This window comes from Heteronotia binoei, chromosome 1, assembly GCF_032191835.1.
Source record: "Heteronotia binoei isolate CCM8104 ecotype False Entrance Well chromosome 1, APGP_CSIRO_Hbin_v1, whole genome shotgun sequence".
In the NCBI taxonomy this organism is placed as follows: Eukaryota; Metazoa; Chordata; class Lepidosauria; order Squamata; family Gekkonidae; genus Heteronotia; species Heteronotia binoei.
Genome location: NC_083223.1, coordinates 43733197 through 43748933, shown reverse-complemented (window position 1 = coordinate 43748933; position 15737 = coordinate 43733197).

Genomic DNA, 15737 nt, shown 5'->3' with positions numbered 1-15737 from the left:
GTATATGTAGTCCAGGCCTTAAGTGTTCATTTTCATGCACAATAAACTCTACATATGGATAAGAATATCTGCTGAGGATCATCCTTTATGACCCCTGCCAGGATTTAGCAGGGATACCTGAACTCCAGAAGAAAAACACTATGTGGTCTAAAATACTGGAGGAGGGGTACAATTGTTTGTGTCCCCCCCCCCCTCAATCTGAAGAAATTAGCAGTGATTTATGAAAGCTCATACCCTGCCACAAATTTTGTTAGTCTTTAAGGTGCTACTGGACTCTTACTCTTTTCTATTACTACAGACAGACTAACCCATCTTAATCCATCTCTCAGTGGTATTCCCAAGATTTCTATAAATGTGGGGTACTTTTGACGTAGCAGACATTTGGTTCTTGGCTAACACTGATGTTTTGTAGAGTTAATTACAGCACACCAAAAACTGAGCTGAAGATATTGTTTCTCTTTGTACAGTGCTACAGATAATAGCAGGTACCAAATCTCTGAACCGAATCTGTATTTGAAATGAGAGCCAAGTGATGTGTCCTGTTCTCCGTAAACAGATCACTGAACCATCCCTTGGCCTGTGTGTTTCCCCATCAATATACATTTGGGGGAAAAATTGCACACTGGACCAGAAGCCTAGTGAACCATAGCAGAACTCACTTGCATTAGTTGTAGGGATGTTGTAGATTTCACTTATCGCTTTATGGATGGCCAGTTCTCAGAATCAGAACCTGCTGCTCACACTTTGGTTGTCAATTTCCTATTAAGCAACAGTATTCAATCTTGAGGCGGTGTTGGGGAAATTCTGTTATCATAAAACAAAAGCACAGCACAAAATAATAATTGCAGTAAGTCATCCTGACCTTCACATAGTTAGCACCAGTGACCATATCTCAGGGAATAAATTATCTCTTAACATTTCAATGCCTGGTTGATCCACCTTTCAGCTATGTGCTAAGCTGGCAAAACAGAAAGTTACTCACAAATTCCGCCGCTATGCTTGCCTCTCACATTATGTCTTTAGGACCTACACCTTTCTGGATGAAGCATGTCCATATGGTGAGCCAGGGTGGTGTATTGGTAGGGTTGCCAAGTCCAATTCAAGAAATATCTGGGGACTTTGGGGGTGGAGCCGGGAGACTTGGGGGGTGGAGCCAGGAGACATTAGGGGTGGAGCCATGATCAAGGCTGTGACAAGCATCATTGAACTCCAAAGGGAGTTCTGGCCATCACATTTAAAGGGACAGCACACCTTTTCAATGCCTTCCTTCCATAGGAAATAATGAAGCATAGGGGCACTTTCTTTTGGGGCTCATAGAATTGGACTCCCTGGTCCAATCGTTTTGAAACTTGGGAGGCATTTTGGGGAGAGGCACTAGATGCTGTACCAAAAATTTGGTGCCTCTACCTCAAAAAACAGCCTCACCCCCAAAACCCCAGATACCCCCGGATCAAATCTCCATTATTTTCTATGGGAATAAATCTCCATAAAGAATAATAGAGTTCCCAGCAAACATTTCCCTCCCCTCCCCCCGCTTTCTGACGACCCTGAAGTGGGGGGAGGGCCTCCAAACCGGGGGATCCCCTGCCCCCACTTGGGGGTTGGCAACCCTATGTATTGGTTAAGAGTGGTGGACTGTAATCTGGAGAACAGGGCTTGATTCCTCCCTCCTCCACATGATGCCTGCTGGGTGACCTTGGGCCAGTCACAGTTCTCTCAGAGCTTTCCCAGTCCCAACTACCTCACAGGCAATGTTCCCTCTAAGCTGTGGAGGGATCTGTATCTGTAAGCAAAAATTCTACTTTGTGAGCTAGTGGCATTAAAGTTGTGAGCTACTGGCATTAAAGTTGTGAGCTACTGCACAAATTAGTTTGTTCTGGGGCCATTTTTCCTGAGCTGAGTCAAAAATGTGTGAGCTGGAGGCTAAAAAATAATTGTGAGCTAGCTCACACTAACTCAGCTTAGAGGGAACACTGCTCACAGGGCGTCTGTTTTGGGGAGATGAAGGGAAGGCAATTATAAGCCACTCTGAGACTTCTTTGGGTAGTGAAGATTAGGGTATAAAACCGACTCCTCCTCCTTCTCCTTCTTCTTCTCCTTCTCCTCCTCCTCCTCCATTTAGAGGTTTCCCTTGCTTTTCCCCTGTGCACACCAGAACTAGAGATAGGAATGGAAATGAAACAGAGGATGAGACAAATGCACTGCACCCTATTATTTGGGAGAGTTTTTATACCGCACAGTGTAATAGTTATAAAGTCAGCCTGGGATCTGAGAGATGCATGCTCAGATCCCCACTCTGCCATGGAAATTCAGCCTCCAGGATTCCCCTCTCCGCAACTGTTCAGAGATATGTGGTCCTTTCAAACTTTACAATGTTGTTATTTTTTAATTGGGTGCCAAAATTCCTGGGCTTGAAAACTGTGCCCCCAAATAATTGCAATAATGACACCACCCCTACTCCCAGAATTTCAATATACCAGAAATCATGCCCTTAAAACAACTGACCCAAAATAACCCCCCCTTTTTTTAAGTGCACACCCCTAACCTGGAATGTGGTGTCATCTCAACATTTTATCAACCTTGCAGTGCCCTCAAGTTTTCTTTAAATGGGATTGCTATTTCTACTTATTGTCCCTCACATTGCAGCCCATTTTGTTCCTGGAGGTCAGTGTATGGTGAGCAACAGCATAATGGGAGTCTAAAATGGGAAGGAGGGAAATCAGTGCGAAGTAGTCTTTGGAATGTGGTTTAATAAGGCTGTGCTTTGGAATCTCGGTGCTCAGGATTTAGGACTGAGTTGTCCATGTCTGTGTGAATATATCATTTGAAATGAACGTTTCAAGAATATATGAGAAATCAACCAACCACAATGCGGTAAGGCATGGGGGAAGCTCCAATTCACCAACTTCCTCCATTTTCATTTAAAGATAACTTCGACATCCATCTGAGGATCATCAGAAACAGGAAAACTAACTCACATGCTGATTCATACTTCTCTGTGTTCATTCTGCAAGTGAGAAATTTATAGTGTAACTCTAAGCTGAGTTGCATCCTTCTAAGGCAACTGGAGTCAATGGGCTTTGAAGGGCATAACTCTGCTTAAGACAGCTCTGTTAATTGCCTACAGAATGAGGATTCTCCTATCTGTCTAAAAGCTGGCAGGGAGGATCTCTTGGGTAAAGGGAACTGTGCCTGAAAATCTCATCCCATCATGTGGAAGACAAAAAGTTACAGACAGAAATGGGCTCCCCGTTGAAACTATTGAAAACAAATACCAAACAGAAAAAAAGGATCTGAACAGAGGTTGTAACTATAATAAAGAAAATTAATAAAAAATATTAAATAACAAAACACCCTGAATATTACCTACATCAAATTTCTGTTCCCATCCCTATAACCAATAATGGTAATGATTCAAAGTATATGTTTAATTCAGACTTAAAAATTGTTTACACAGACATATCTAATGTCAAATGGGCTGCAGGTTATATAAATGGTTCAATTAGAAACCAAACCATCTCAAGTCATTTGCCCATCAATTTCATTGCGCTTCTAAACAGACTTGGATCATTTTAAGGCCATTGATTTCAGTGGGCTCAGAAGAGTGTAACTGGGCTTAGAAATACACTACTGAGCACTGAGTGGCTTCTCCATCAAATCATTTCCATCAGTACAACATCTGCCCGTTAAAGTATCTTCAGATGGTAGCATGCAGTAGGGCTGCCAGCTCTCAGCTTGCAATCCCCTGGAGACAAGTCGGGGGGCTGAGCCTGGGGAGGAGTGATATCAAATGCAGTGATGTCACTTCCAGTTCATCAAGTGGATGTGGCATCATGACATCAGTGAAGCTCTATGACTTCCCCAATTTCTGGTGACTACCACACAGATTCAAGAGAAGAGCAGGCAATACTACCCTGCCTTGCTGAAAACAGCAGATGGCAAAGGCAAGGTGTTAGGGTTGTCAGGTCTCATCTTCTCCTCAGTGGGAGGATTTGGGGGCGCATTGTGGGGCTTGTCATGCAGACTCATTGCTACCCCAGATTCCCTCAGGAATGGACAGAAAGATAGAAAGAGTTAGCCTTCCCCCCAATTTAAAGATCACTATCCATTATTCATTGTGGTTATACAAAAATACTTTCTAACACTACCAACAGTCCTTTGAGTGTAGTCATGTTTTGTTCTCCCAGATTTCAGGAAATGGGCAAAAATGGCTATGTAAATCAGCCTTGATGTGCAGCTTCTGAACACTGTTTGAAATTTTAGCCAATTAGTAAGTGACAAGCACCTTCATAAATCCAGTTTATTGCATTTTAATGACTCTAAAATCTAGAAGACTTCTCTATGTTCTAATTTTTGAAAGAAGTTATTTGAGGTTTAAATGCAACTTTCTTTTAGCTTTTCCTATCAATAACTTGTCATTAGCTCCACTTATAGCTCTGTATTTAAACCCCCCCATGAAGATGGAAATAGAATATTATTTTTCCTTCATGAAATTTACAGCTTTCCTCATGAATCATTCAAAGTGTAGTCAGATTCACAGAGATTCTCATAACAGCTAGAAAGAACTTTGTACAAAGAAACAAACATTTTAACATTTCAATTAATTCAGCTAACAAGTTAATAATTTGTTTATTTTTGTATTACAAACGCCCTGGGGAGTGAGAAGACAAGACAACTGGGAATTGTTTGAAATGTCAAATGGCTCTATTAATTTATGCATGAAGTTAATCTTTCATGTTTGGATACTCAAAGGATGCTGTACATGTGCAGAGGGAATGTTTATTCCAGCCTCCACTGTGTAAATAGTTTAGCTTACGTTTTGTCATACGTGAGCTGCTAGTCAAACTCAGACTGCTCCGAAAAGTCAGAAATGGGGATGATTAAAATAATAAACTGTTTCAGGAACATATTCATTCATGTGTTGCCCAGAATAAACATTTTAAATCCCCTCACAAGTAGCTTAAAATTTTAAAAACTGCTTTGGTTTTATTAAAAACTTTAATTTTTCCTTCATTGTGGTTCTGTATAGAGACCTTATTAGCAGTGATTACTAACCATGGTGACTGAAAGGAGCATCCACATTCAGAGGCACTCAACCTCTGAATCATAGAGCCAGGAAGCAACACCAAGGAAAGGCCTTGGCCTTGTGCCCTGGTTTGGCACTTTGTGTGACAGGATGCTGGACTTTATGGACCATTGGTCTGATCTAGCGGGGCTCTTCTTATATTCTTATGAGTGTTGAGTTGGGATCTGGAAGACACCAGTTCAAATCCTTACAGCTACCGTGAAGCCAGCTGGGTAAATGTGGGCCAATAACTTACCTCACAGGGTTGTTGAGTAGATAAAATGAGGAAGGGAAAATGTATGTGGCGCTCAGAGTTCCTTGGAAGAAAGGTAGGACAGACAGATGACAGACAAGGCAACAATGACACACTTTAAGGCAATAACAGGACACTTAGCTTGGAGAAGCAAACTACACATGTATTGGATCCAACCACCTTTTCTGCTAGTGAAAACTTTAACACTCCTGCCAACAAGGACTGGGCAGGGGACTATAGGATCTGCATGGACAAAAGTCTTGCACGAAGGGGTCTTTAGTAAGGACAAGGATTTGGTAATGTTAAGAGGACTGGATCCAGCCCATTATATGAGAGAGCCATGACTGAATTACACCATGTGCTTTATAACCTTAACAAGCTTCTCCAAGAGAAGGGATTTAGATGCATGGCACTGGGTGAGGGCCAGGGAGATTAACCCTTTCCTTGTACCATTTTCCTAATAGATACTCCACACCATGAGTTGCTATCAGTCCCAGTAGTTTTTTTTTTTTGAGGGGGGAGGCAGGTACTCAATTTTCTTAGCTTTTCTCCCCTGTTAGTGGAGAGGAATATTAATTTCACACTTCCTCTGTGGCAGACCATGATTCAAAACAGCTTCTCTGTGGCTTTTTTTTTTTAGATTAAAAAGCACATTGGGAGATTGGTCATCATTTAGTGTACTTTGACTTAGCCTCTCCAATTCTATTTGTGTGTGAAGCATTGGCTAAACAATACACTTACCATATTATTGGCTTTCCCATGACTATTGATTGCAAATGTTAATTTGTACTGTGTAGTGTAAAGGGTTTTAAAAATTCTTCTTGGAGTACTGGAAATCTCTTATCCCATAAGTCAAATGGCAGTTGTAGAAGTCAGTACTTTGAAAGAAGAACCATAGCCATGGGAAGCTCCTATTCTTTCAGATGGTTTGGAATTAGAACTCTTTGGCCAGGTGATACTGAAAGCCTTCTTCCTCAGGCATATCATGCAAACATTCAGAATGCCATGGGCCAAAAAGATTGTGTAAAATTATTAAGGAGTTGCTGAATTAGATTCCTGACCAAGTCAAGACAACAAATGCACCTAGTAAGTCTTATAAATGAGCAAACATATTACATGAATAACATAAATATCCATGTGATATCTATACTGTTAATACTAGATATGAATTTTCTGTTAATGTGGAGCAGGGTATGGAAAAGAGACTTTTGGAGAGTTCATCATATATAATGTGGTGCCATTAAAGACTTGAGGAGGAAAAAAAAGTGTGCATCCCCATGATTTACCCTCCTCTCATCCCATTCCCTGTTCCTCTGGAGCAGCATTCAAAGGAGTTCAATGGATTGCACTGACAAGGGAGAGGCAGGAAAGTTCTGTTCCAAGGCTGGAAGTGCCTTTCATTGATGGAACATATGAACACATGAAGCTGCCTTATACTGAATCAGACCCTTGGTCCATCAAAGTCAGTATTGTCTACTCAGACTGGCAGCAGCTCTCCAGGGTCACAAGCTGAGGTTTTTCACGCCTACTTGCCTGGACCCTTTTTAGTTGGAGATGCCAGGGATTGAACCTGGGACCTTCTGCTTACCAAGCAGATGCTCTACCACTGAGCTACCATCCCTCCCTAAAATTAGTCTGGCTCCAGCCCTATGCCTCAAACCTCAAATATCTAAAAATGTATTATTATCTTAGCCTCAGTAAATTCAAATTAGATGGCTTCCATCAATCTTCTTGTGGAAAGAATTTGGTTCCTCATCCACAACTCAGCTGCAACACATGCCCACACATCTTCTCTTCAACTTTCTCAAACCAGTGAGTGCCTTTGAACACTTGGTAACCAGATGTGGAGACTTCAGCCTCGTCTTTGCTCTTGCTGTAAAGTATCTGTTTAAGAAACTTGATACTGGACCAAGTGGATCACCAAACTAATCCAGCAGAATTTTTTCTTTTTTAATGTACTGAGCCTCAACAAACCCTGAGGTCAAGATAAAGGCCAGTCCAAATCCCATGCAGATATTGACAATATTACCAATATTGACAAGTAATACCAACAATTTCTGGAAAAACCCTAGAAATCCAATGGCACTGGATTCCCTGGCAAGGTGCTATTGCTCCAATATGTATGGGAGCACTGGACTCTGTCCTGGTCATGGCTTCAATGATTCATCCACACAGGATTTGATATAGCACTGTCATTACATGATAGTGGCCATTCATCTCTTGGATTAACATTTTCATCCATCCATCCATTCATTGTATTTCTATCCCACTTTCCCCTGCAAGTGGGCTCAGGGTGGATTACAACAAGCAATAAAACAATTAAAAACAATTTCACATGCTACAGTTAAAATTTATAAAACTCAGTTGCACAATACAGGATGGTAAGCAAACAGTTCAACAAAACTCCTAGGTGATTGCTGTATGTGCACCCCAAAAGGATTAGCATTTTGAGCAAGTGGGTAAAAAACACCACCAATGGCCCAAGTTGGTATACTGTACACAAGGTGTATTACAGCAGGGCAAGCTGGTGCAATTGGTCACCTGACACCTCAACCAAAGGCCTGGTGAAACAATTCCATTTTATAGGCTCTGCAGAGCTGTAATAAGTTCCACAGGAAGAGTGTTCTATCATGCTGGAACCAGAGCTGAAAAGGCTCTGACTCTGGCCAAGGCTAAGTGGATGTCCTTTTGGACCAGGGATCCCCAGAAAATGTTGTTCTGATGAATTTTCAGAGAGACGTATAGGGAGACAGCCACAGTCCTGCAGATATGTTGGTCCCAGACCACACAGGGCCTTAAAGGATAATACCATAACCTTGAATCTGATCTGGCACTCAAATGGAAACCAATGCAGCTGGCACATCACTGACTCTGTGTGCACCCGCAAATATGTCCCAGCCAGAAGGTGCACCACTGCATTTTGAACCAACTGAAGTTTCTGGGTCAAATTCAAGGGTAGCCCTGCATAGAGTGAGTTGAAGTAGTCTAGCCTGTAGGTGACCATATCCTCATCAAGAAAATCCAGTGGTGAATGATAATTATAGTGTAACAATAGCTCAATATCCAGCAATGTATAGACACAGCCCAAATAATTACTATGATTTAGAGATGCAAGAAAATCCTTTTGGACCAGATTTTGCGAAGGAATCTTTGTCCCTCAGCATCAAACTGCTCTTTGGTTGACCTAAGCAGCAGCCCAAATGGGGTTCACACTTTGGGGTGGGGTGGGGTTCCATATACACACGCACACATACAAATACATATATACAATAAAACACCTTTATGACTATTTCTCTAAATCAATATTCACTCGATTCAGCAGTTCCTTCCCACTGCAAAATACTGTGTGCCGATGGGCAAGCCACTAAGCATGCTTGTGTGTTCTGTATCTCCTTGCGTATGCATTTTTTCTCCCTCTCCTTCTACTTCAAAGGTAATGGGGACACTTTCTCCTAAGCAACATTAAGTGGGCTGTCAAGAATAGATCTGAATCATTCCTGAGCGCTCCCTGTTTATGTGCTTCTGAACTAGTCCCTGAGGATGGAAAGAAATGTTTTATACATTGTTTTCTTCTTTTCCTGAAGTGCATTTTAATCTCTTGTGCCACAACAAATGTTTTTCACATCACTACCAACCACTATGGATGCCTTGGCTACCCAAATACTCCTTGTCCTTCTTTCCCTTAGAAATATCTGGCCTCCAGGTACAACCCCCCGGAATGTTCTCTGCTGCAAGCCCCAATGAGAAGCACGAGTAAGAGGTTTTCTGAGAGGAAGGAGACCTACTGTTTCCCCTTTGGTTCCAGACATTAGACAGGAAGCTGGTCAACTTTGAGGACAAGGCAGAACCCTCCAGAAAGCTGTTGCCCTGGTTGCAGAAAGGATGAACTGCCATCTTGGGTCTGCCCAAAACTTTTGTGTAAAAGTGCCTACTTTTTGGCAAGTACATTTGGCCTAAGCAAGATCATCAGCATATGGAGGAAGGACAAGATCAAAATGTCCTAAATAAAACAACCTTCCTTATCTTTTTGTGTCAGATAGACACTTCTCCACACCTTAGATATGGTAAAAATGGCAACAGCTCCCTATAATGACATGCATGAAAGCTGATTGGCCTTCTCCCATCCCTCGCACTGTCATCCAATACATATGAATAGCTTGTTTACTTGTCTAGATTTTTACAAGAGAAAGGGAGGGATTTGCCCTTTACTCTGCTCCACATTGGACTACTGCCAAAATAGATTTCTGTCCATTCCAATAACCCTTTTGAGCTGAAGGGACAGATATGCTTGTACTGCCGTGAGAAGAAGAAGAGAAAGAAAAACTGGTTTTGTTGATGAACACCAGAGCCATGCGTGGCAATGCAGAGATTCAAAGATAAATAAACTGGTATAAAAAGATGTGAAAATGTCAAGTGGATGTCTTCTGTTCTCCTCATAGGAACAATTTTGCATACTAATTCTACTGCAATCCCTATACTTTTCCATCAGACATTCAGTAGAACTCCTTCTCCTTCTGCTTTCTCTGCAGAAGAAAGCACAAAAAGCTGCCTTATATTGAATCAGACCATTGGTCTATCAAGGTTGGTATTGTCTTCCCTGACTGACTGCATCTCTTTAGCATGAAGGTTTCCATATCACCCATTAACTGATCCTTTTAACTGGAGATCCTTCAGGATTGTACCTGGGACTTTCTGCAGATGCTCTACGTACATATGTTTGGATAAACATATGGAGCAGAGGTCCATCAGCAGCTATTAGCCACAAAGTATAGATGGAACACTATGTCTGGGGCAGTGATGCTCTGTATTCTTGGTGCTTGGGGGGGTGGGGGACAATGGGAAGGCTTCTTGAGTGCCAAGCCTGCTGGAAGACCTCCTGATGGCACTTGCTTTTCTGGCCACTGTGTGACAGATTGTTGGACTGGATGGGCCATTGACCTTATCCAACAGGGCTTCCCTTATGTTCTTCCCTCTCAGCCACAGCTCCTTCCTACAAAGCACATGCAGCTGGAATGAAAAGTTTATTTCTACCTCTACCTTCACCTCTCTCCTTGTGGTCTCCACAATGTCCTCTTCAGACAATAAGTTCATCAGAGCAGGAACATGTCTATTGTACACTACAAAATCTCATGCACATTGCTAGTGATATATAATTAATAAATTGAGCAATAAGAGTCCATTTATCTAATCCTAAATCTTCCACAATGATACATAAAGCAGCCCTCCCCCAGTCTTTGGATCACGAGTGAGGGAAGCTGACCTTCTTCCAGAGTCTCCCAAACATAAGTTGTGCCCATCCTTTATAATTAGGGCCAAGCAAAGTATCACAGCAAGCTTTCAGGTTTTGTGGAACTCTTCATCAGGGTTGATATTTAGAACAACAGAAAAGGGGAGGGGAGGGGGGAGAAGATACTTCAGACCATAGTATGAAAGCCCAAGACTGCACTTTCTAGCAAATTTGGAGAGAATATAGATGGGTGCAAAAAGATTTCAGGATACACCAAAAAAAGCTTCTAGAAAGTAGGAGCAGGAAAAAAGCCACAAACCCTTTATGAACAGGTTTCTCCACTCTGAGATTCCTTGTAAAAACAGAGAATAGAAGAAAAATGTCCTTATATTGCCAAATTCAGAGATTAGTTTCAGATGAATACCAGGTCAAGTTTCAATAGAAGTCAATTTACCAACTTCATCCATTCAAAGTGGGGGGATTTTACAACTGGAGAGAGATAACCTTCAAATAGCATTTTTTTTTTTTTGGGGGGGGGGGGTTGCTTCCCTGTAACTAGATAATAGTACCTAATTGGGATTCCTATAAACTTGTTATTTGGGAAATTGCCAGGCTTCCTTCATCACACACACACACAACATCATTTTCCCTTCAGCTAAGTATGCTAATATCTGGGGAGTGGCCAGAGTGTAGGGAAAGATCCAAAGGCAAGGAAAGATTTGTCATTCCCCACCTTCCTTTTGGCTCATTTTTGAGCATTGAGTCTCATGGGTTGGAAGAAAAGCAGAATATAAAATATTTTTGATTAAAAATTGGCAACCCCTCCTCCGTTTTAGTTGTAACTGGAGAAGACCTACCTTCTGCCACAGCTGTGTCACTCTCAGATGCAGTTTTAGCCTGAGAGAATTACCTTTCTCATGGATAGAGAAAGCACAGTGAGTAAATAAGCTGGCCCGATGCCTATCATCCATGTATTGTTTTTTTCCCTGAAAGAGCGCACTCAATTATTGAACAAGACAAAGCACAGGTGCATGGATACTGCTTAGCAAACTCATCCAGAACTGTTTCCCTCTGACTTTGATTTTATATGCAACTCTGGGCTTGGTCTTTGCACTAAAGACTCAATGGGCAAATCTTTTCAGATTAGAACCCACCTTTCAAGCCCATCCAATCCATGTTTTAATTTGTAAAATATGTCCCATGATTTAGAGAAGGTACATGCAGTTCTCAGGCAGTCTGCTGCTACCCATGCAGTGAACAGCTCTGTGCACTGACCTGCTTCAGTGTAACAAAAATAACAGCATCCTGTGTCCTCAAGGCCATATCTGAGCCAGGCAATTCAAACGGCCCAAATCAATGGGGGCTACGATGTGGGATGAGCTGATGGCAGGTACATGTCCCCTCTCTGCTTTTTAGCTTGTTTCCTCCTCAGATCCAATGAGTAAGGTTATAGAACAGGGGTGGCCAACGATAGCTCTCCAGATGTTTTTTTTGCCTACAACTCCCATCAGCCCCAGCCATTGGCCATGCTGGCTAGGGCTGATGGGAGTTGTAGGCAAAAAACATCTATAAAGCTACTGTTGGCCACCTCTGTTATAGAAGATGACTCTTCTTGCATAGCCTACTGTGAATCCTGCTGGGATGGTAATGACAGGGGAAGAGGGCCTCCTCTCTAGTTGCTTATAGCATTCTCCTCTCCCCGCATTGATCTAAACAACAACCCTGTCAGGTAAGTTAGGCTGAAAGTCTGTAACTCATCCAAAACCACCCAGTTAGCTTCCACAGCAAGAGCCTGGGTCTGACAGACCCCACTCTGAAGTTCTAACTCCTATGCCCTCCTCAAACTCCACCACAGGATCTTCAGGAATTTCCCACCAACCTGGAACTGGCAGCCCTAGTCAGTTTTTCCTCAGAGGCCTTTAGTCATACCTTTCAGACCAACAGTCTCTCTCTGATAATGTTGTTGGGCTTCAATCTCTCTCTCTCTCTGTGTCTAGCTTTCTCTCCCTCCCTCCCTCCCTCTCTGTATGTGGTCTACTGCCAGGGGACACCATTCCCCCCCCCCCCATCTCTGGCTGTTTCCTTTCCAGATGAAGAGAGAAAGGAGCTCTCAGCCAATCAAGGGAAGGCTTTTTCTGGCTCTTTCCCTCCCCCTCCTCCTTCAGCCAATTGAGGGAAAGGCTTTCTCTGGCTATTTCCCACTTCCTTCCTCAACCAATCGAGGGAAGGGTTTCTTTATCTCCTCTGTGAAGCAGTGCAACAGGCAGCTCAGGCAATGGGAGAGTAGGGAGAACCAGCAACTGTCAGAACCAAGTCTGGTCGCCTTTTACTGACAGAATCAGCTTGGCTGGCTAGCAGTAGCCACTCAGGAAGTAGAGAGGAGCGGACTCAACCAATGTCACACCAATACTCTTGAGTGATGTTTTGACAGGCCAAAGGTTGATGCAGCACAATCCCAACCAATGAGGGAGCTCGGTTTGCCAAGATGAAACAGCTTATATATATATATATATATATATATATATATATATATATATATATATATATATATATATATATATATATATATATATATATATAAAGAGAGAGAGAGAGAGAGGATGGAGATGATAAGTATCAGTCTTAAGCACCATTTCAATCAATATTGGCAGTAGCTCCAACATATACATCACAGCCACAAGTGTTCTTAGGCATAAGAGAAATGAGACAGCTTCCCTTGGCTCCACACTGGGGGAACATGCTAGGAAGCCCCCAACTGCTGAGTCACCCTGTGGAAGCCACAGTTGATGCCTGACAGTCAGGCAGTGAGTTGCTGGCATGAGCCGGCAGAGGGGTGGTGAAGCAACCGTACAGCTAGCCCTAAACATGTTCTGAGGGATATGGCAGCATACGAGGGAAGAGACTTCCCTAATGGGATGCCCCTGGCTAAAGATAGCCACAAATAAATCGGTGGGTTCCACAGCATCTCCTGTGCTCCAAATTTTCTCCAATACATTTGTTAAAACATGTAAAGGCAGGCATGTACACATGAACAGAAATTTTTTCTCACCCATCTGCCTGGCTGTCAGGTGGTGTTGGCAAAGAGGAAGCCATACTGGGGAAGAGCTCCTCTCCTACCATACAGCCACTTGTAAGTCAGTGGGAGCTCTGCTTTGGTGCCTGCCTATTAGGCAGCTGGGGGTGTGCAAAAAAAAAGGGGGGGTTCTTATTTGGGTTTATTGGGCCTGAAAAATATCAGTATTCATGAATATTCCTGAATACCAGTATCAGTATTGTAAAGTTATTTGGGTAAATATTCAGGGAACCCAAATTCATTCAGCTTCATTGTACCCTATGGGAACTAGGCATTTATTTTATTTTGGGGTATTTATTCAGCTCAGTATATACCAAGCGCACATCCCCGTAGACAGCACTGGTGGTGACAATGAGCTGAGCCGTGTGAGGGGAAGGGGTTTGGGCCCTGCCCCGCTCCCCCCAAGAATCACTGCAGGATTACTGGTCTAGGCCCTGCCCCACTCCCTCCAGATCAGTGAGTATGGGGACCCATCCTTGAGTTAACCCCAGGATCCCAGAATTACTAAGACCACCCCTGATCACATCTACATTTCAAGAGAACACTATACTCTTAGAAAAAGTTGCCAGAACAAGATGCCTTTGGCTGCTTCCCCATGAAAAATGAAATGGCACAAAACACAGTTTAGACTGACTTTCGTAGAATGATGTCCTTTCTCACAGAGGAAGAGAGACAACTTGTTCAAAATGGCCTGTAGCTCTGCTGAGTTGAACTTAAAGGCACTCGGTAGAGTGAAATCCCATCTAGGTCAAGGACTGTAAACATATTCAGGCTTGCGTATAACAGTGCAATCCTACACAGAGTTGCTACATTCAAAGCCCATTGATTTCAGTGGGCTTATTCTGAAGTAACTCTGATTAGGACTGTACTGTAAAGTTACATAGTGTTACCAACTGACTGGTTTTTAGGCAGTCTGATTTGGCCGGAGAGGATGGTTTAGCATTTAGGACCAATTGCCAGAGGAGGTTTCTTTTGTTAATAACATATCCATTCCCCTGCCTCTGCTGTGTCTTTGCCAGGTTGCTTAAACATTTAGCACAGGTGTGGATTGTGCATGCAGGTGTACTGAGCAATAGGAGCAAAGGAAGCATTAAAAAAATCTTCTGTGAGGATTGTGATACCAATTATACTAGGAGACAACATCCATGTGGCATTTGCGTATGCCATCCTGGTCATGTATTAGTTGCTTTTTCTTATGGAACAGCTCTTCATTTCCAGGACTATATTTCTATAAATACTAAACAATGAATGCTTCCCTCAGATAAGAAAATGGTTGGTAAGTCTATTCAAAAGAGTGGGTGGTCACCATCAACTTGCCAAAGGTGAATCAATAAATCCCTGAGCACAAACGAAAGAGAGACACATAGTATGTCCATTCACCTGTAGGGTATTACAGATTCCTGAACAAAGCAGGAGTCAAGTTTCACCTTTAAGACCAACCAAGTTTTATTTAGAACATAAGCTTTCATGTGCTCTCTAAGCATCAAACGAGGGGATCAGGTATTGTGGGCTGAAATACAAGCAGTTTGTTGATTAAATATGCAGACTGATCACATGGTAAACCGGTGTGGCTTGGCCATTTGGATAGCTGATTACAGATTCCTGTGAGTCTACATCCTTGTTTACAAGGTAGCATGAAAGCGCATTCAGTCCATGGACAGTGTACAAATATCTGTGGAGTAATTCTCCCACAGCTGAATGTGTGATATAAACTGCACATTTACCTAGGTACTAGTCCCTGACTTCAGTTGCAAAGTGAACTCTTTTTTTACAAACAGATGGCTCTTTCTTAAAAACAGATGTATGCACGTACATCCAAGATTCACGGTAATGCATAAACAAGGCTATGGAAGAAGGTATAAGCATGTGTGGGAAATCAATTTAAAAACAATTTTCTCTTGCTCAGTTTTTTAAAAAAAATAAAAAATCATAAACTGGGTTTGGTTACAATAACACCGCTCTTCCAAAGACACGTACATGACTTAATTAGTCAGCGCTGTTTGCTAAGTAACAGCCACTCACCTTAACAGGTCATTTGATACAGTTACAGAAATCAATGTGGTGTTCTGAATTAGCCATTACCGCTCAAGAAAGAAATATTGGAAGCAATTGACAGTAG